The sequence below is a fragment of the Bos mutus genome, chromosome 28 (genome assembly GCF_027580195.1).
Source record: "Bos mutus isolate GX-2022 chromosome 28, NWIPB_WYAK_1.1, whole genome shotgun sequence".
Lineage (NCBI taxonomy): Eukaryota > Metazoa > Chordata > Mammalia > Artiodactyla > Bovidae > Bos > Bos mutus.
This window is the reverse complement of record NC_091644.1, coordinates 23420039-23441280: the sequence shown is the minus strand read 5'-3', so window position 1 is coordinate 23441280 and position 21242 is coordinate 23420039. Positions and strand designations below refer to the sequence as shown.

The window sequence follows — 21242 nt, the reverse complement described above, 5'->3', positions numbered from 1 at the left end:
ATCATGCAGAGTATTAAAATAGATAAAACCAAGGCCTTACAGTCAAATCTGGTTTAAATTCCAGGACTGCCATTTAATTACATAAACTAATCATTTAACTATCTTCATTCTAGTTTTCTCAGATATTAAATAGGAAAGGAATGTTTATTAAAGTCAAAATAACATATATAAATAACCTTATAGAGGGGTGGTCAGTTATTAAATATTTCCTTTGTTTCTTGTGAAGGTTGAGAAAATTGCTTAATCATATACTAACGAACATTCTAAAAGAAACCTTTCCCACATAACTCTATTTTGTAACTGTTTTGTTTCCTGGGTTGTTCACAAAAACAGTCTCTGGACAAAACGAGGTGATATTCCTAGAATCTTGCAGAATACTTTAGGGCTAGCCAAGCTGGTTCATTTTTATGTAACTAATGCTTCTTCCATTATTTTCGTTTGGCAGATTGTCACCCACAGCCGATTCACACTCTACTGTCACCTCTCTGTGATGTGTGCTGTCAGGGTTGAGGCTCAAACCCTGGCTCTGTAGATACTGAAATCCATCAGCAGCTGCCTGGCTTAAGTACCCTACCTTTGCAGTTCAGGGAGTCTCATCTCACATACAGAATAAATGAGTGAAGGAAAGTAGTAAGCTGAGGTTATGTGCCTGGGGCAGTGGTCTACTTGGCTGCTTTCCTGGGAGAAAATTTAATTAGCTCCATTATATGCTCAGTCTGAAATCCTTGAAAAGGTAACACCAAACAATATGTAATTTGAGAGACAGTGATACTTGGAAATTACACTCTAAGTCTTTTTACTTATTGAAGCCAGGAAGGTAAAATCTGTGCATGTGGCAGGAATGACATTTTTTATTAACGAAAATTAAACAAGATTTCATGAAGCACTCACACTTAAATGTTTTTCTGTATTTCATAAAACATTTAGAACTTCTGAATCTGTACACAACTTTAAATAAAAAACAACTAGACTTTGAATAGAATAACACACTTTGTTATTAAGGTTACTCTATGGACACATTGCCGGAAAAGGCAATGGCACCCCACTCCAGTACTCTTGCCTGGAAATCCCATGGACGGAGGAGCCTGGTAGGCTGCAATCCATGGGGTCGCTAAGAGTCGGACATCACTGAGCAACTTCACTTTCCCTTTTCACTTTCATATATTGGAGAAGGAAATAGCAACCCACTCCAGTGTTCTTGCCTGGAGAATCCCAGGGACGGGGAAGCCTGGTGGGCTGCTGTCTATGGGGTCGCACAGAGTCGGACATGACTGAAGCGACTTAGCAGCAGCAGCAGCATGGACACATTGTAGGCTAAAATCTGTTGTTTAATAATTAGCAATTTTCATTAAAGGCCTTCTGCAGCTAGTTAGATTCTGAAAGTCATTTTCAATCTCACCAAAAGAAGAAAAAAGTTTTTCTAAATGACAAATGAACGTGAATAGTAATGAGAATCCTTGGTAATTTTCTCCCTCAAACATGAAACTCTTTGGTTTATTCCAAGGGCTCTGTGATATCATTAAATCTTCCATAGAAGAAGGTCCTAGTGACCTGCTGTCATTCAAGATTTCACCAGGGGCTCTGGTCTTCCCACCCTAAAACTTATATTTTCTCCTTTTGACTCTGTAATCTTGTCATGTATAGATTGTATTTATTTTATTTTTATTTTTCCATAGGAGTGGGTTTTATATATAAACCTATTCTTGAAGGATGGTGAAATTAAATTTGTGCCTTAAAATGTGGAAATCAACTTGTCTTCTTCCCTCACTGATGCAGCAAAGCTTTGTCTGTACCATTGTGATCTCTTATGCTGGCCTCTGACAATTTCTTTTATTTTAAAATCCTAAATGACTATAGTAGGATTTCTCCTCCAGCAGACTGAAAAAAACACAGGACAAATTATCCCCCTAGGAGAGCACAAAGACTACTTTTACAGACAGATTAGGACAATTGCTGAAAGAATACTGTTATTTCATGAGGCAAGCTCGTGAGACATTCTCTGAGGATTTTTGATGTCCAAGAGCTATGTGCATTAAGATGCCTGCCTTTCTACTATGAGTCAAATCACAGGGCACAGAGCAAGAGCACAGACCAGCCAAGCACACGGTAGGAAATTTTGTTTGAGACCCAAGCAGTGCCTCAGGCGTACTCATAGAGAATAACTGCACAACTTCATGTCTGCAAAAGAAAAAAAAGTATTATAAGCCCTCTTACCAGGCTTACTTTAATGAAAAACCCTCCAAGGGAAGAATTCAAAAGAATTCTCTTCATGAAAACAAGGCATATTTGAGTAGGGTAATACATCACTTTGGGATTTCTGTGTTCAACTTAACAAAATTTTCTGAGTTTCACAATTGTACCTGTGCAAATGAGAATGTTATTTTACTTTAAAGGCCTGTGGAGTAAACCAATCAGACTATAAAGGTCAGGTCCAAAATTCTCTACCATTACAAATAACTTTCATCAATTGTAAAGAATTCTAGGCAAATGTAACCTGAAATGTGTGCCATAAAAGGAACTATTTTTCCTAATATCTGGTAACACTCTTCTCTGATCTAGATGAAGTGTTTTTGATCAAGGTATCAACTGAGAAACCACACAGCTTCTAAGGCCCTCAAACCTCCTACTGTTATATGTATTTGCATGCAAGTACGTATAAACAGGTTCCTGTTGCCTTCTTTCCATAAAAGTGGGTGGGGTTATAAAAATAAGTTATCAAAGAGGAGTTTGACCTACATTAAAAGCCTCTGATCTATATAAATAGACATACCTATATTCCAACCATAGTAAATAGGAACATAGCCACTCTTCCTATGGTAGTGACTTGTGCTTATTCTTACTACACTGGTCTGGGTTCAAAATAAATGAACTTAATTGACCTATTAATGTCACAATAAGATCCTCAATACTGTCTATGTCCAAAAGTAAACTGGACATAGTTCATAAATTGTGCCTATTATTTTTTTTTTTTTGAGGATCTAGTTGAATAAAGAAATAGAGGAAAACAACAGAATGGGAAAGACTAGAGATCTCTTCAAGAAAATTAGAGATACCAAGGGAATATTTCATGCAAAGATGGGCTCGATAAAGGACAGAAATGGTATGGACTTAACAGAAACAGAAGATATTAAGAAGAGGTGGCAAGAATACACAGAAGAACTGTACAAAAAAGATCTTCAAGACCAAGATAATCATGATGGTGTGATCACTCAGCTAGAGCCAGACATCCTGGAATGTGAAGTCAAGTGGGCCTTAGAAAGTATCACTCTGAACAAAGCTAGTGGAGGTGATGGAATTCCAGTTGAGCTATTTCAAATCCTGAAAGATGATGCTGTGAAAGTGCTGCACTCAATATGCCAGCATTTTTGGAAAACTCAGCAGTGGCCACAGGACTGGAAAAGGTCAGTTTTCATTCTGATCCCAAAAAAGGCAATGCCAAAGAATGCTCAAACTACTGCACAATTGCACTCATCTCACACACTAGCAAAGTAATGTTCAAAATTCTCCAAGCCAGGCTTCAGCAATACGTGAACTTCCAGATGTTCAAACTGGTTTTAGAAAAGGCAGAGGAACCAGAGGCCAATATCTGCTGGATCATCAAAAAAGCAAGAGAGTTCCAGAAAAACATCTATATCTGTTTTATTGACTATGCCAAAGCCTTTGACCTTGTGGATCACAATAAACTGTGGAAAATTCTGAAAGAGATGGGAATACCAGACCACCTGACCTGCCTCTTGAGAAACCTATATGCAGATCAGGAAGCAACAGTTAGAACTGTATATGGAACAACAGACTGGTTCCAAACAGAAAAAGGAGTACCTCAAGGCTGCATACTGTCACCCTGCTTATTTAACTTATATGCAGAGTACATCATGAAAAACGCTGGGCTGGAGGAAGCACAAGCTGGAATCAAGATTGCCAGGAGAAATATCAATAACCTCAGATATGCAGATGACACCACCCTTATGGCAGAATGTGAAGAGGAATAAAAATCCTCTTGATGAAAGTGAAAGTGGAGAGTGAAAAAGTTGGCTTAAAGCTCAACATTCAGAAAACGAAGATCATGGCATCATTCCCATCACTTCATGGGAAATAGATAGGCAAACAGTGGAAACAGTGTCAGATTTTATTTTGGGGGGCTCCAAAATCACTGCAGATGGTGACTGCAGCCATGAAATTAAAAGACGCTTACTCCTTGGAAGGAAAGTTATGACCAACCTAGATAGCACATTCAAAAGCAGAGACATTACTTTTCCAACAAAGGTCCGTCTAGTCAAGGCTATGATTTTTCCAGTGGTCATGTATGGATGTGAGAGGTGGACTGTGAAGAAAGCTGAGCACCAAAGAATTGATGCTTTTGAACTCTGGTGTTGGAGAAGACTCTTGAGAGTCCCTTGGACTGCAAGGAGATCCAATCTGTCCATTCTAAAGGAGATGATCCTGGGTTTTCTTTGGAAGGAATGATGCTAAAGCTGAAACTCCAGTACTTTGGCCACCTCATGCGAAGAGTTGACTCATTGGAAAAGACTCTGATGTTGGGAGGGATTGGGGGCAGGAGGAGAAGGGGATGACAGAGGATGAGATGGCTGCATGGAATCACCGACTCGATGGACGTGAGTTTGAGTGAACTCCGGGAGTTGGTGATGGACAGGGAGGCCTGGCGTGCTGCAATTCATGGGGTCACAAAGAGTCAGACACAACTGAGCGACTGAGCTGAACTGAATTGAATATGGAGATTATGCCCAGTATCAGCTTTTACTAACGGCAAGGATGTATTTTGCAAATAATCAAAATTTCGAACATCTAACTAGAGTCCTCAATATTATCATCCTGTAGGAATCTTAATTTTATTGTAATGTCTCTTGTGCTTTGTGGCATATACTCCATGAACTCAGGCAAGCTACAGTACAATTCTGTCCGGTTCTAAGGATGTTTTCAGACAAAAGGCTTGGTTCAAGTTAGAGATGTATCTGCAAGCCTTTGTTGTGGAAAAGGAGTTTAACAACAATATAAGGTATTTTCTTTTTCCTCATAAAAGTGCCAAAATTTTTTACAAAGACCTAAGTTAAATAACTGTAAATGTAAGCCTCCACAAATCCATCAAGGTGGAATGTTTGTTGGCAAATCCTTGTTCAAATCTTACTGTAATTATTGATAGGAGGAATATCCAAGAAAGACATGCTAGTTCCTCCTTCCTTCAATTGTGTAAGTTCCTCATTGATGTTAGTCGCACACCAGAATGCATTGTACTTTACTGCTCTAACTCCCCACATTCTGGATACAAGGTCTTTATCAGTAATGTGTTTTGCCTGAGGTTTCTAAGCTGCACTCCACTGATGTGGAGCCCATCCCTTGCGCCTGAGCTATCACTTGGGGAAGGCATAGTTAGCTCCCCATCCCTGTGTGAATCGCCATGGCAACTACTGCTGCTAGAATTCCTGTTGTTGCCTGGAAAAGTATATTTCCTGTCCTATAAACCTTCTAGATAAAATGGTGCCAATGGTAGCTTATGAATTCTCATGAGTCTCAATGTTTACCTGCACTTATACACCCCCTGTGGATGTTGCATCTACACCAAAGCAGTCCTTGAAAGGCAAATGTGTGTGGTTTGGCTCCAAGTATAATAACAGCTTATAATAATTGCTAATATCTATTTGTGCTTCCTATGTGTTTGTGCAGTTCTAAATAGTTGACATAAATTAACTCAGTAATCCTATGAAGTAAGTACCATAATCATCTCCATTTTAAAGATGAGGAAACAAAGGAACTAGAAGGTTTCATAGCTTTCTCAAGGTGATACAGCTATTAAATGAAAGACCTGGAATTTGAGCCAAGGCAGCCTTGTTCAAATACCTGGTACTTTTACCTATTACACAACCCTGCCCCTTAGTAATATGTCACTTGCAACATGTATTTATTTTCAGATATTGTATGGTTGAACAAACTGTACCATTAATACAATGTATAAAATTTTGAAAAATGCTATCTAATAACTGTTTTTTAGAAAGGTTATAGAATTTTTGCAGTTACAGAATTTATAGAATTTTGGTACTAAGAAAAATGAGTGTCTTACTTGTAAGGTATTTTGTTAGAATGGTGGTTTGATTGTGTTTGTGTTATCATTTTCCAAGCAGCATTTTCTTGAAATAGCAAATAGAAATACTGAGTCATCCTCATAAGTTCCAAACAGTTTAAAGACTTTCAATGTAGATCTCAATAAACATATCAATAAGGCAAAGTTAAACCATAAGCAAATCATATTATAGCTTCTAGGACATGGAATTATATAACATTCATTTCATATTTAAAATGTAAATACAAAACAAACTTTTTTTTTCTGATTCTCAAAACAAAATTAAATTTGTTTGCCCTGATTTTGAAATAGAAACTGAGATCTGGTCACCTGATCTTGGGGTTTCTATTTAACCCTTAGTTACTTATAAAGTGCTCAATTCAACTATTTGGAAATAAAGTCAGCATAGGTAGTGTTAAAGAGTATTATGTATATGTGTTGGTAGATAATAAAAGATAGCTTAAATATTTCTTAAAAACAAACATTAATAGTCTTTCTAACTTATGATCTAGTAATGGTAAGTATACACCACAGGAAATGTTTAAATATATATTTGTTGGCAAAAATGTATCTTATAATTCAATATGCTTTTAGTATCTACCCTGAACTTTTCCTGGCGACCTAATTTTATTCCAATACCTGCTTAACACATGTCTCTGAATGGATTTTTAGAAGCATGGCCTGAATTGGAAACATTCTCCTTTTTCATATGCATTCAAAAATGCTAAATAGCCAGACTGGCTTAAGGGGAAAATCAAATAAGGGGTTTTGTTAAGGCCAGTCAAAGTGGGGTTAAACATCCAAATTGAAATTGTCAAGCTTATAATTAAATTGAGAAAGTGGTACCTTCTTTGAAGATTAAAAATTATTCCAATGGGCCACTGATTGGATTCATCTTGTAAATGTGTCCTTTACCAATTCTCCATGAGACCATGACAACAGAAGAAAACAACTTAAGTTGAAAGGGGAAAAATCAATGTGTGGAATAACTAAAGAAATTTAACACTACTGAGAGGGCCAGACATGAAATAGAATATAACATTTATTCAGTTATAATATGATCCTCTCAAAAAGCATTTTCAAGTCTTACTGTTTTCTAAAGCATATATTCCACACCAAAAACATTATGTTACTTTAAAAGGAAATAATCACAAACCTAATACCAATTCAGGTGGCTACATAGAATGCTGATTTAATTATATTTGAAATGGCCTATTATAAAAATATGATTAGTGATATTAGTGATTGGCTATTCAGCTGTGCGGCACTGGAACAGCAGCTGCATGGTGCTGGAGTGACTGGGAAGAGATACCCCATGTCCAAGGGCAGAGAATCCCCAGCAAGATGGTAGGTGCTGGACCAGCAGCTGCGCGGAGCTGGAGTGACTCTGAGGAGATACCCCACATGCAAGGGTAAATAAGAAGCCCCAGCAAGATGGTAGGAGGAACGAAATGACATGTAGAATCAAACCTCATACCCGCCAGAGATGCTCAGAGGGCTCAAACATACCTTGAGCACACCAGGACCCAGAGACCCCCACAGAGACTGAGACAGAACTGTGTTTGAGTGTCTCCTGAGAAGGTATGGGTTAGCAGTGGACTGCTTCAGGGGCAGGGGCTCTGGGTGCAGTAGACCTGGATATGGTATAAACTGTCTTGGAGGAGGTTGCCATTAACCCCACCATAGAACTGCCAGAACTTACACAGAACTGGAGAAACAGACTCTTGGAGGGCACAAACAAAACCTTGTGTGCACCAGGACCCAGGAGAAAGGAGCAGTGACCCCACAAGAGACTGACCCAGACTTGCCCATTGAGTGTCCAGGAGTCTCCAGTGAAGGCATGGGTCAGTGGTAGCCTGCTGGAGGGTTGGGGGTGCTAAGTGTAGCAGTGTGGGTGTGGGATCTTCTGCAGGAGTTCGCCATTATCTTCATTATATCCACCATAGTTTGGTCTCAGGTCAAATAGGGAGGGAACACCGCCCCACCCATCAAAAGAAAACTGGATTAAAGATTTACCAAGCATGGTCTCCCTATCAGAACAAGACAAAGTTTCCACCTCAGTCAGTCTCTCCCATCAGGAGAGACTGCCATAAGCCTCCTATCCTTCTCCATAAGAGGGCAGAAAGACTGCAAACCACAATCACAGAAAACTAACCAATCTGATCACATGGCCTTGCCTAACTCAATGAAAATATGAGCCATGCCATGCCACCCAAGAAGGACTGATCATGGTGGACAGTTCTGACAAAACATGGGCCACTGAAAAGAGAATGGCAAACCACTTCAGTATTCTTGCCTTGAGAAATCCATAAACAGTACGAAAAGGCAGAAATATATGACACTGAAAGATGAACTCCCCAGGTCGGTGGGTGCCCAATATGCTACTGGAGATCAGTGGATAAATAGAACTCCAGGAAGAATGAAGAGATGGAGGCAAAGCAAAAACAAAACCCAGTTGTGGATGTGACCAGTGATAGAAGTAAAGTCCAATGCTATAAAGAGCAATATTGCATAGGAACCTGGAATGTTAGGTTCATGAATCAAGCCAAATTGGAAGTGGACAAACAGGAGATGGCAAGAGTGAACACTGACAATTTAGGAATCAGTGAACTAAAATGGACTGGAATGGGTGAATTTAACTCACATGATCATTATATCTACTACTGTGGACAAGAATCCCTTAGAAGAAACGGAGTAGCCATCATAGTCAACAAAGAGTCTGAAATGCACTATTTGGATGCAATCTCAAAAAAGACAGAATGATCTCTGTTCGTTTCCAGGGCAAACAATTCAATATCACGGTAATCCAAGTCTATGCCCTGACCAGTAATGCTGAGGAAGCTGAAGTTAAACGGTTCTATGAAGAACTACAAGACCTTCTAGAACCAACACCCAAAAAAGATGTCCTTTTCATTTTAGGGGACTGGAATGCAAAAGTAGGAAGTCAAGAAATATCAGGAGTAATGGGCAAATTTAGCCTTGAAGTACAGAATGAATCACCGCAAAGGCTAATAGAGTTTTGCCAAGAGAATGCACTGGTCATAGCAAACACCATCTTCCAAGAACACAAGAGAAGACTCAACATATGGACATCACCAGATGGTCAACACCGAAATCAGATTGATTATATTCTTTGCAACCAAAGATGGAGAAGCTCTGTACAGTCAGCAAAAAAACAAGACTGGGAGCTGACTGTGGCTCAGAACATCAACTCCTTATTACCAATTTCAGACTTAAATTGAAGAGGTAGGGAAAACCACTAGACCATTCAGGTATGACCTAAATCAAATCCCTTACAGTGGAAATAATAAATAGATTTAAGGGATTAGATCTGATAGACAGAGTGCCTGAAGTAATATGGACAGAGGTTCCTGACATTGTACAGGAGGCAGTGATCAAGAGCATCCCCAGGAAAAAGAAATGAAAAAAGGCAAAATGGTTGTCTGAGGAGGCCTTACAAATAGTGAGAAAAAAGAAGCCAAAGGGAAAGGAAAAAAGGAGAGATATATCCATTGGAATGCAGAGTTCCAAAAAACAGCAAGGGGAGATAAGAAAGCTTTCCTCAGTGAGCAATGCAAAGAAATAGAGGAAAACAATAGAATGGGAAAGACTAGAGATTTCTTCAAGGAAATTAAAGGTATCAAGAGAACATTTCATGCAAAGATGGGCACAATAAAGGACAGAAATGATATGGACTTAACAAAAGCAGAAGATATTAAGAAGAGGTGGCAAGAATACACAGAAGAACTATACAAAAAAGATCTTCACGACCCAGATAACCACGATGGTTGATCACTCCCCTAGAGCCAGACATCCTGGAATGCAAAGTCAAGTGGACCTTAGGAATCATCACTATGAACCAAGCTAGTGGAGGTGATGGAATTCAGGCTGAAATATTTCAAATCCTAAAAGATGATGCTGTGAAAGTGCTGCACTCAATATGCCAGCAAATTTGGAAAACTCAGCAGTGGCACCAGGACTGGAAAAGGTCATTCCAATCCCAAAGAAAGGCAATGCCAAGGAATGCCCTATCACACAATTGCACTCATCTCACACACTAGCAAAGTAATACTCCAAATTCTCCAAACCAGGCTTCAACAGTGTGTGAACTGTGAACTTCCAGATGTTCAAGCTGGATTTAGAAAAGGCAGAGGAACCAGATATCAAATTGCCAAAATTCACTGCATTATGGAAAAAGTGAGAGAGTTTCAGAAAAATATCCACTTCGGCTTTATTAACTATGCTAAAGCCTTTGATTGTGAGGATCACAGCAAACTGTGAAAAATTCTAAGAAATGGGAATACCAGACCACCTGACTTGCTTCCTGAGAATTCTGTATGCAGGTCAAGAAGCAACATTTAGAACTTGACATGGAACAACAGACTGGTTCCAAATCAGAAAGGGAGTACATCAACGATGTATATTGTCACCTTGCTTATTTAACTTATATGCAGAGTACATCATGAGAAATGAACTGTATGTAGCACAAGCTGGAATCAAGATTGCTGGGAGAAATATCAATACCCTCAGATATGCAGATGACACCACCCTTTTGGCAGAAAGTGAAGAACTAAAGAGCCTCTTGATGAAAGTGAAAGAGGAGAGTGAAAAAGTTGGCTTAAAGCTCAACATTCAGAAAACGAAGATCATGGCATCCGGTCCCATCACTTCATGGGAAATAGATGGGGAAACAGTGGAGACAGTGTCAGACTTTATTTTTGGGGGCTCCAAAATCACTGCGGATTGTGACTGCAGCCATGAAATTAAAAGATGCTTGCTCCTTGGAAGAAAAGTTATGACCAACCTAGACAGCATATTCAAAAGCAGAGACATTACCTTGCCAACAAAGATTCGTCTAGACAAGGCTATGGTTTTTCCAGTGGTCATGTATGGATGTAAGAGTTGGACTATAAAGAAAGCTGAGTGCCGAAGACTTGATGCTTTTGAACTGTGGTGTTGGAGAAGACTCTTGAGAGTCTCTTGGACTGCAAGGAGATCCAACCAGTCCATCCTAAAGGAACACCCATCAGTCCTGGGTGTTCTTTAGAAGGACTGATGTTGAAGCTGAAACTCCAATACTTTGGCCACCTGATGCGAAGAGCTGACTCATTGGAAAATACCTTGGTGCTGGGAAAGATTGAGGGCAGGAGGAGAAGGGGATGACAGAGGATGAGATGGTTGGATGGCATCACCAACTCAATTGACTTGGGTTTGGGTGGACTCTAGGAGTTGGTAATGGACAGGGAGGCCTGGCATGCTGCGGTTTATGGGGTCGCAAGGATTCGAACACGACTGAGTGACTGAACTGAACTGAAATTGGAGAAATAAGCAAAACTGTCACTGTTTGTAGAGGACATGGTACTATACATAAAAAATTCTAAAGATGCTACCAGAAATCTACAAGAGATCATCAATGAATTCAGTAGTTTCAGGATACAAAATTAATAAATAGAAATGTGTTGTGTTTTATACACTAACAACAAAAGATCAAAATGAGAACACAGAATCTCATTACCATCACATCAAAAAGAACAAAATACCTTGGCAAATACCGACCTAAGGAGGCAAAAGACCTGTACTCAGCAAAGTATCAGATACTAATTAAAGAAATAAAGACAACAGAAACATGGAGAGATATGGTGTTCTTGGACTGGAAGATTCATTGCAATCCCTCTCAAATTACAATTTTTTTTTTTTTCACAGAATCAACAAAACTGTTACAATTTGTATGGAAACACGAAAGACCATGAATAGCCAAAGTAAAATGAAGCTGAAAGAATCAGAAAGACAAAAACAAATATTATATTTCTTATATGCGGAATGTAGAAAAATGATACAGATGAGCTTACTTGTAAAGCAGACATTGAGACATAGACATCCAGAGTGGATATCTGGGTGCCAGTGGAGGAAGAGGGGTGGGATCAACTGGGAGAATGGGATTAACATATATACATTACCATGCATAAAATAGATAAATAATGAGAACCTGCAGTAGAATAAAGGGAACTCTTCCCAACGCTTTGTCATGACCTACACAGGAAGGATATCCAAAAAAGGGGATATATGTATAAATATCACATTATATCACTTATATATGGAATCTAAAAAAGATGCAAATCAATTTTTTTTTTTTACAAAACCTATAAATGAGAGAAGAATTTGAAAAACAATAGATATATATAACTGAACCACTTTGTTATATACATGAAACTAACACATTATTAATCAATTATACGTCAATATAATACTTAAAAACAGTTATTTGAAAGTTATATAAATTGTAGAATTATAAGTGCAGAAACCATATATAAAATATTTCCAAGATAAATATTATTTCAATTGTTCTATTATTCCCCTAAACAATATTTCCCAGACATTCCACAGCCAAAGTTCATACACCAAAGTTTTTGGTGTCTAAAATTGGCTTATAAATCCTTGATTAAGTGATGCTTTTCATTATTTGTCAGAAAACTCCAAATTCCTACATTTAGGTAAGTATCACTCAGTGATTTAAATGTAATATATCAATAAGACTTGTCTAATAGCCTAAGGGTAAAATTATTTTTGTAGTTGATAACCTATATTTGAGCCTCAATTCACAACATCCTAGATATGGAGTCTAGGAAGAAATTAATTAGCTTCCCTGAGCTTATGTTTCTTTTCAGGCTTCATAGTTAAGGTTAAGTGTGATAGCATAAGTTTATAAAGTAAACTGGTAAATAATACATGACAGAATTTTGGGGTTTTGATGGAACAAAACTAAGGACAATTTCTACCTAAGTTTGAAAAGCCAGGAAAACACAAGAACATTTCCTGAGAATAAGAGGTGCAGAACCAAGTACTAAGACTCTCATCCCAACAAATTAGCATGAAACCAGTTCTGCTCATCACAAAGCTTTTAGTACATGTATCAGTCAGGGTCTAGTGAGGAAGATAGAAACTACGCAGGTGTTTCAAACATGGAATTTAATACAGAAAATTATTTGTGAGGCAGCCCTCAATTTACCATTGGTATGAACCATTCCTAGTACTGAATGAAACGGAAAAGATGAAGTGTGACAAGCAGCTAATACATCAAAAGTAGATGATTGCTTGCCAATGGATTGCCAGCTGTCTCCCGTCGTTTAAACCTAGCTAAAAAGTAATAGCCAAAAACATCTTGGGAAAGGTTCTGGGAGCAAAAGTAATCATGACCAGCAAAGTAAGATTTTTGCCTGAGCAAGCACATCCCCTCAAGTTTAGTACCCCATAGTCTCATTCATAAAATCACATAGAACTCACCTTTCCATGTCTTTAAGATGCTGTCAAACATGCCTAATATTCTTTAGAAAACGTTTGCCATTTTGATGGGAAAATAGAGGCTACAGGGATAGGGCAGTACATAATGAACTCTAAATTAGTATATACATAAGCATGCTGCTGCTTAGTCGCCTCAGTCATGTCCAACTTTGTAAGACCCCGTGGACTGTAGCCCTCCAGGCTCCTCTGTCCATGGGATTCTCCAAGCAAGAATACTAGAGTGAATTGCGATTCCCTTCTCCAGGGGATCTTCCCAACCTAGGGATTGAACCTGGGTCTCCTGGATTGCAGGCAGATTCTTATACATAGGCATATACAATACATTTAACATGCTTACATGCAGGATGTGGTTTTCTGATTTTAAATAAAATATCAACTTTCCTGTTCTTTTGACATACTTTGTACCTCATGTTGCAAGTTTTTTGCAATCCAGCTTTTCCAGAGTCTTTGATTTGACCGTGGTTTAAACATAAAACTATAAAATATAGCATTAATCTCTATTTTTAAATTAAAAACTGAATTTCACAATTACCTATAAAATAGAGCTATGCTGAAACCATAACTAGCTTTAGACAACGGCAACAACAAAGTCTGAACTGCCAGTTTTCTGGACTCCTGTGTACATTTTTAATATTATGTGCTTCCTGTGGTCTCATTTAAGTGGTAGGTCTGGTTGCCACTCCAGCCCCACGCCCACTGTGGCCTACAGATTTCGGTCATATTCTTTGTCATTGGCTTGAATCTAGGATAAGAAGCAGCAGCATTAACACATTCCTTTAATGCTTCATCCGCACACTGGAAGGAAAGAGCAGCGGGTAACAAGACAGACCAGGGCTTCAGAAATCATTCCAGGAAAAGCCTGGAGCAACAAAATGCTGATGTGTCAGAAATGAAGCATGGGATATGTCGGGTATAAAATCCACAACTTGAGGAAGACAAAGCGACTTGAAAATAACTCTCTTTCATTTGTCTGATACTCACAAACTTGTACCTTTGTATCAGTAAGTATCAGAGGTTAGAAAAGCATCCACAATGAGGAACTACTAAAAAGTTCTGTTCTGGAATTTAGTTTCTTTTTCAAATCAGAAATCACTCTCATCCTGCCTAGAGTGTCTTATAAAACAAAAAAAAACATCTTCCAGAGTCTGCCTATAGATAAGCACAGCTGTCTCTTAGTTGAAGGGATGGGATTCAAGTGTATTTCAGAGCATCTGGTTGTTATCCTTCCAGCTGCTTGGAAAATGGGAAACTTATTGGCAGCAAGCCCCCATCCAAAGCAGGGGGTATCTAAACCAACCGCCAGGCACTGGAATTCAGGAGGCAGAAGCATGAAGCCATGTGTGTTTTTTTATTCACTGTGATCTTAGCCTTTGTGTGAATTTAAAGACTAAAGCCCATAGGCTGGGCTGGTGGTGGTTACTGAATATGTGTGCAGGTGTGTGTAGGGAGAGTGAAGGAAGGAAGGAGACAAACTACATAAATCCAAACACGTTCTTTGTCTCTGTCTCAGTTTTATCCTCTGTAAAATGGAAAACCAACAACATCTACCTTGTAGGATTACCTTAAGAACAGATTAAGTATATAACATAATGCGGAAGATGGAGAAACACTATACAGTCAGCAAAAACAAGACCTGGAGTGGACTATGGCTGAGATCATCAGCCTCTTACTGCAAAATTCAGGCTGAAGTTGAAGAAAGTAGGGAAAACCACCAGGCCATTCAGGTATGGCCTAAATCAAATCCCATACGATTATACAGTGAAAGTGACAAATAGATTCAAGGGATTAGATCTGATTGACAGAGAGTCTGAAGAACTATGGATGGAGGTTTGTAATACTGTACAGGAGACAGTGACTAAAACCATCCCAAAGAAAAAGAAATGCAAGAAGGCAAAATGGTTGTCTGAGGAGGCCTTACAAATAGCTGAGAAAAGAAGAAAAGTGAAAAGGAAAGATCTGAATGAAAATTCCAAAGAATAGCAAGGAGAGATAACAAAGTCTTCTTAAGTGAACAATGCAAAGAAATAGAGGAAAACAATAGAATGGGAAAGACTAGAGATCTTTTCAAGAAAATTGGAGATAACAAGGAACATTTTTTGTTGTTGTTCCTTTTTTTTTTCTTTTTTTTAAATTTTATTTTATTTTTAAACTTTACATAATTGTATTAGTTTTGCCATTTTATGCAAAGACAGCACAATAAAGGACACAAATAGTAAGGACCTAACAGAAGCAGATTAAGATAAGATGGCAAGAATACATAGAAGAGCTAATACAAAAAAGGTCTTAATGACACAGATAATCATGATGTTGTGGTCCCTCACCTAGAGCCAGATATCCTGTAGTGTGAAGTCAAGAGGGCCTTGGGAATCATTACTGTGAACAAAGCTAGTGGAAGATGGAATTCCAGCCGAGCTATTTAAAACCCTAAAAGATGATGCTGTTTAAGTGCTGCACTCAACATGCCAGAAAATTTGGAAAAGTTAGCTGTGGCCACAGGACCAGAAAGGGTCAGTTTTCGTTCCAATTGCAAAGAAGGGCAATACCAAAGATGTTCAAACTACTGTACAATCGTGGTCATTTCACACACTAGCAAGGTAATGCTCAATATGCTTCCAGATGTAGAAGTTGGATTTAGAAAAGGTAGAGAAACCAAAGATCAAATTGGCAACATCAGTTGGATCAGAGAGAAAGCAAGGCAATTTTGGAAAAACATATACTTTTGCTTCCTTGACTATGCTAAAGCCTTTAATTGTGTGGATCACAACAAACTGGAGAATTCTTCAAGAGATGGAAATATCAGATCACCTTACCTGCCTCCTGAGAAACCTGTATGCAGGTAAAGAAGTAACCGTTAGAACCAGACATGGAACAACCGTCTGGTCAAGGCACCATATTGTCACCCTGCTTATTTAACTTATATGCAGAGTACATCATGTGAAATGCCAGCTGGATGAAGCATAAGCTTGGAATCAAGATTGGCAGGAGAAATATCAATAACCTCAGATATGCACTGATACCACCCTAATGACAGAAAGCGAAGAGGAGGTGAAGGTGAAAGAGGAGTGTGAAAAAGTTGGCTTGAAACTCAACATTCAAAAAACTAAGATCATGGCATCCAGTACCATCACTTAATATCAAATAGATGGTGAAAAAATAGAAACAGTGGCAGATTTTATTTTCTGGGGTACAAAATGACTGTGGACGGTGACTACAGCCATGAAATTAAAAGATGTTTGCTCCTTGGAAGTAAAACTATGACAAATATAAGTAAGTAAGTGAGTAAGCAAAGTCGCTCAGTCGTGTCTGACTCTTTGCGACCCCATGGACTGTAGCCTATCATGCTCCTCTGTCCATGGGATTTTGCAGGCAAGCATACTGGAGTGGGTTGCCATTTCTTTCTCCAGAGGATCTTCCCAATCCAGGGATTTAACCCAGGTCTCCCTCATTGTAAGCAGACACTTTACCGTCTGAGCCACCAGAAAAGTCTAGACAGCATTTTAAAAGGCAGAGATATCACTTTTCTGACAAAGATCCATATAGTCAAAGCTATGATTTTCCCAGTAGTCATGTATGGATGTGAGAGTTGGACCATAAAGAAGACTGATTGCCAAAGAACTGATGCTTTCAAGCTGTGGTGCTGGAGAAGAGTCTCCAGAGTCCCTTGGACAGCAAGGAGATCAAACCAGTCAACCTTAAAGGAAATCAACCTTGAATATTCATTGGAAGGACTGATGCTGAATTTGTTGGCCATCTGATGCAAAGAGCCAACTCATTGGAAAAGACTCTGATGCTGGGAAAGATTGAGGGCAGAAGGAGAAGCAGGCCACAGACGATGAGATGGTTGGGTGGCATCACTGAATCAATGGACATGAGTTTGAGCAAACTCCAAGATATAGTGAAAGACAGGGAAGCCTGGCCTGCTACAGTCCATGGAGTCACAAAGAGTCAGACGGGACTTAATGACTGAACAATGTACGACAATTGCATATACACTGATGCACTATCATTATTATATTATCAAGGTTTTTGAAAACAATGCTCCATTTCCACTGCAAAAGAATAAGGAAGGGGGAAGTTGTAAAAATGACCCCCATTTGGTAAACATGTATTAAGACCATATGCTTTAAATTAGTATTTATAGTCCTAATCTGCGGAAAAGGAAATGACAACCCACGCCAGTATTTTTGCCTGGAGAATCCCATGGACAGAGCCTGGAGGGCTATAGTCCATGGAGTTGCAAAGAGTCGGATACAACTAAAGTGACTTAGCACATAGTCCTAATAACAACCCTATAGGGTAGGTATTTTTTTCCCATTGATCAGATAAGGTATCTGAGAATTAAAAGTCAGAATTTCAATGCCTTGCCCCTGATAAGAGGTAAAGCTAGGATTAAACTCAAATCTATATATTCATAATTCCAAATGTCCTGCTTACTCAACTACCTTTTACTACTCCTCTATCAAAAAAAAAGAAAAATTTTGTAATTGAGTGTCAAGTCTTGTCTGGGACTGTTTTGCTCTGCTTTTGAGACCTCCCACCCTCCCTGCTCTACCTCAAGTGTTTGGCCCTGAGGTATTTCTTCTCTTCATCTGGAGAGTCTTTTTGTTTTAATCCCTGAACATTTAACTCTGTTAATCATCTCTACTCAGTTTCTCTGAATGGCACCACCCAGTCTAACTTCTGTCCTTCAGAAATATATGCTAAAAGTGATTGCTTATAACTCTACTTCATCTTCATTCCACCTTTTCAAGAGAATGACTGATTTCCCTAGTAAAAGTTGTTTGAATTTATAGGTAAATCTCTATTTTTGTAGAGCATGATTTTTGACTATTTACTGAATTCCTAACAGTGGGCTGACTGATGTATGTAAATGTGTATATTTTCCCATCTCAGATGCCTAAGGTTTTCTCTTCTTTTTCTAACCTCACTATTCAACTTGAACATCTATGGGTCCAAGAATTTAAACAATGTAATGATGATAGCAGAGTGATCACAAAGAAAGAAGAGGGTTGCCCTCTAGCTCAAAGCTTTTAACCCAGGCTTCAGACACACTGGTGCATTTTAATTACTAATGCCATTTGTGACAGGGTCCATAATTTGGTAGTGATAATAATAGTCAAATTCTGAAACTGGAGAAGGGTTTTCTATTTTCCCACAAATTAGAATGACTTCAAGGTTATCCTTCTAATTATATCCTTTCACTTACTTGCCTTCTAATACACTTCTTGGAAAAGAACTAAAATATATTTCCTAATAATTAACTTGCTGCTGCTGCTAAGTCACTTCAGTCGTGTCCGACTCTGTGCGACCCCATAGATGGCAGCCCACCAGGCTCCCCCATCCCTGGGATTCTCCAGGCAAGAACACTGGAGTGGGTTGCCATTTCCTTCTCCAATGCATGAAAGTGAAAAGTGAAAGTGAAGTCGCTCAGTCATATCTAACCCTCAGCGACCCCTTCCAGGCCTAGAAGCCCACTTTATCAATACCATATTCACTGAAGTGGGCCTGCTCATAAGAAATATATTCTGCATATGCATGCACATCACAGCAGAAAAACAAAGTTAGAGATATTATCCTCTGGGAATGGGAGGCTGAGATTAAACAGAGTATTCCTCTTCAAAGATATTCCCCATAACACCAATATGACCTAATAGTGTGGGTATCTTCTCATTCGAGGTCTAATTTACTTTTAATAATCTCTGTTTCATACATTTATTAAGTTTTCAGTTCATATTGGTTCACACTCCACGGTGTTTTCTGTGGTAGACACTAGCTGCTAAGTATCCAATAGTCATTTCTTTTTTTTTCATTAATAACTAAATTTCTATCTGATTTTATTCAGGCTTTTCTCCCAGATCATTACTTAAGCATGACCACTTCATTGGCTATTCCTCACCTACATTTGGCTTCCTAGGTGGTTCTGTGGTAAAGAATCCTCCTGCCAATGCTGAAGACATGGCTTCGATGCCTGGATTGGGAAGATCCCCTGGAGAGGGATATGGCAACCTACTCCAGTATTCTTTCCAGGATAATCCTATGGACAGAGGAGCCTGGCAGGCTACAGTCCCTGAGGTCGCAAAGAGTCAGACACGACTTAATGAGTGAGCACGCCCACATGAACGCGCCTACACCTACTTCATTCTGCCTCACAATTTGAATCCAAAACTATTTTACCTTTGGAACCACACCACACTCACCTACTTCATAACTATTTTCACCTCTAAAATCCAAAGTAATCTATTATTTCAATGAAAACATGGCTACAGGTGTGGAACCAATCAGCATGCTATTGAAATCCTGTTCAACAATGATCTGAGAAAGAAAAACAAAAACCCAGATAGAGAAGTTTCTGAAAAAAGAAGAGGATAAAATTCTTGGAGAATGGGAAGAAGTCAAAGTACACATGTTGCATCTAGGATAAAAGACAAGTTCACTTAGGAGTTAAAGATCTTCAAGTACGAGGATGTCAGATTTTTCACCTTAAGTACAAGTTGACTGGGGACCTATAAAAGATAGCCTTTCATTTTAGGAAGCCAAAATAGTGTGGCTTTTTAGAGCAGAGCCTGCAGCCTAGCATTGCCGAATTGGAGGTTTCACCACCTAACTGAACCTCAGAATCACTTGGAGACAAGGGCCTGCCACTTACAAATATCAAAGCAGCAATGGCAGAAGAGTTGCATGTCTGAACCCATAAATACAGCTAGAGTCAGAAGAGCTTTGCAAGGCAGTGAAGTATGAGTTACTCCTGTTATATAACACTACGTAACACTTGGGTTGTTAAGGCCTAGACAATTTGAGGCTACAACACTAATCTTTTGTCCTAAGAATATATATTTGAACATATCCAATTCTTCAACAAAATCTACCATTCAAAGGAAGAACAGAATATTTGTTTTGCAAGGAGCTGATAAAATGCATTTTGCTAGGCTCCCTTTCCTTTCAGGATTCTTAGGGATGGATCTACCAAATCCATGAAGATAATTTGTATTAACTTGCATTTGTATTCTCTTTATTTTCCAGTTCCACTTATAATCATGTTCTGTTTCTGAATTGTTCTCTTTTTGAGCTATCTGGTAATTATGTATGATTGTGTTGATTAGTTTGAATTAAGCAGAAGAAGTGACAAAGTTACTTGTACTAGAACTTTGGCAAATTAAAAATGCTTGTTTTTCATTTTTTTAAGAGTTCTTATTCAAATTTTCATAGCATGTAAGGAAAAGTCTTCCTTAGCAAATGGTAAGACATCAGTGAAAGCAATGATAAAATTACTTCATGCTAACATTTCATAGTTTTTAATTTTTTTTAATTTTATTTTATTTTTAAACTTTACAATATTGTATTAGTTTTGCCAAACATCGAAATGAATCCGCCACAGGTATACCCTCCTCTTAATTCACCAGAATGGTTGGGTGCATCTCAGGCTCATAGGCAACATCCATTCCAATTTATGGAAAAACTTTTGAGCTGAATGTAGAAGCCTACAGATATCTCCAGTGGATGAATGTTCATGGGTACTGATACAGAAAATTTATAGCTCAACCTTCATGAATATATATTTTACCAGAATTGAAAAAGAAGTGAGGTAGTCTATAGAAACAGACAGTCAAGAGTTTAGATAATGAAGTTTTACAACAGCATGGAAAATAAGTATCGATTTTGCTTCTTTATCCAGATACCTGATACACATTGGCCCTGGGCCATACAATTTATTGTCAAAAATGTTCACTCACCAGGAGACAAATGACTATTTTGACTTGTCTTGTAACAACAGTGAAACTTTGTTTAGAGATTTAGAAGAGACTAGTCTGGTTGTTCCAACCTAGATTCCGTAGCTAAGTGTTGATTAGTATTTTCAATTTATTTAAATTAG

The 21242-nt window shown here is 38.5% G+C and overlaps 1 protein-coding gene across 5 annotated transcripts in view; it reads right to left on the bottom strand.

Moving 5' to 3' along the window:
- Positions 1-21242, bottom strand: part of CTNNA3 (catenin alpha 3) — a 1958943-nt gene that overhangs the window by 8987 nt on the left and 1928714 nt on the right. The window lies entirely within an intron of this gene.